We start from the raw sequence: 2,222 nt of genomic DNA, 5'->3' as shown, positions 1-2,222 counted from the left end.
GGGTCTTACAGACTTAAAGAATTTAATAGGTCATCGGCTGGTACTGTTAAAATGGTAATTCGGACATTCCCGTGTTTTAATGTGCGGATACTCCTAGTCAAGTCAAAATGTTTCGAAGCATCAAGGCTTCTTCATCAGGACTAAAGATGATCCCTTCAGTGCTCACTATGTTGCTATCAATTGGTGCAAAATAAAAAGAGTGCTATGTACAAAAAGTGATATTAGATACAGTACCCAGTCGGTATTGTTAATATATAAGCCCAGTCAGTATTTCTGATGGCGCGAGTCGAGGCGAGGACTTCTTAACCACTCAATCACAGTGGCAAATTCCTCCCCACCCGTTAAAGAAGGCTCATGGAGCACTGACTCCTATCAAATCTAGCTTACTTTCAGAAATACGGACTAGTTCAGGAGGACGTATCCACCTCAGTGCCCGTGAGGGGCATTACCTCTTCACTCCCTAATCCTGTTTTTTGTACAGGCCTCGAGTTAAGACATACTTGTCTTTTATAAAGTCCTCATTCCTTGTGTTATAACTCAACTTAATAAAGCTGAGGAACGAAAGTTCCAATTTTTTTATGCACAAGAAGAACGTTTAGTAAGGAATTTACCCATCTGTATCCTTACAATAACACAATGTGTTAAAAGTTTAATTATATAAGTAAATTTTAACTAGAATTAAATACAGAACTTCATGAGAGCGAGAGTGGTTTACTTGGAATCTCTTTCGCTAGCGCGATTCGAATCTATGATAAATAGATTACTGGTATCAGAAGATGAGAACTATAGGTAAAATGAGAGAGGGTGGGTTCACTAACTGGACAGAGATTTGTCTTGCAGACTGAAACCAGCAGTTTAATCTGTAACATGAATGTCCCACCTTAAGAGAAATGCTGCTTCATGACAGAATGGCAAGGTAGTTCATTTTGACAATCTAGTTAATGTTAATTTTCTTACCCCTGTGCAAGTTGGCTCCTCACTCTATCTCTTTATTGCACGATGCCTAGATCAAAAGTGTCCAATTGTGTCAAGTTTGCCATAGCAGGTGAACTTTCACAAATGAGGTATGATGAATTCACCCATGAAGAATGATCCTTCTAGCATGTATGATCTCCTCCCACCTAGCACCCCACACTGACGATGAGACTAGTACGCTCCCAAAGACCTCTGATTCAGACACAGCTAGCCCTCTTATGATTCCCATCACTGATCACTCTAACCTTTATAGCATGTCCACTGGCACCTCCAACAGAGTCCCCCCAATTCCGCTGACCACCTACCCGCCAGCCACCCACCCGAGCCGTGAGTGTGGTACGTCTCTAATTTCTCGCGTTTCAGCTCGAGCCAACCCTTCTCCCCTTCTACCTAACCATGCCGCCTGTACTGCTCCTGAACCTCTGCCCCCCGCCGCCTAGCACCTCCTGCTTATACTGATATCGAAACCCTACACTCCAGAGTGGCTAAAATAACCAAGAGCATCCATATCTCCATCCTGGAACTTATGAATCTCCTTCACCTTGCCGAACTCTTCCTTGCTAACCTCAAGCCCCCGCTGATATCCACCCCCCCACTGATCACAGTGCCTCCCAAGCACCCTCTACTGCTACCCTTAAGACATCTTCGCCCCGGCAAACATTCCTGCCACCTTTCAGAGAAGTATTCCCAAGCTCTTGCCCTCTCTTACAACTCTGCCACAGTCACCTCAACCCCGCAAGACCTCACCGAAAACAAAATCCTAGCCATCCTCCAAGACCATAATCCTGCCCAAATCATTCCTTGTCCACGTGATGCGAGTCCCGAACATACCATCAGCACGGTCACCACCAACCCCAACAGGCTAGCTACCCACCGTAACAGAAATGTGGTTAAAAGAAACCTGGCACCTGTACTGCTGTCCATCCAGACCCCTGACACTCTCCCAGACCCCCTTATCAGGTCTCTTAATCAACTGCCGATCAGCAGTTAAGCATGCCGCTGATATTGCTGATCTCATCCTGAACAAAAACTTAGATCTAGCAATACTAACGGAATCATGGCTCAACAAATACTCTTCTCCCTGTCTAGATCTATTAGTCCCTCCCAACTACAATATTGCTAGACTCGCCAGACAATCAAGCAGGAAAGGAGGAGACATTGCCTGCATCTACCACTCCAGCCTCCTTGTCACGGAACACACTGCGGACACCACTGACTCCTGCAAATACCTCGCCCTCTCCATTTGC

This window comes from Lissotriton vulgaris, chromosome 9 (genome assembly GCF_964263255.1).
Source record: "Lissotriton vulgaris chromosome 9, aLisVul1.2, whole genome shotgun sequence".
NCBI classification, from domain to species: Eukaryota; Metazoa; Chordata; class Amphibia; order Caudata; family Salamandridae; genus Lissotriton; species Lissotriton vulgaris.
This window is presented reverse-complemented; position numbering follows the sequence as displayed.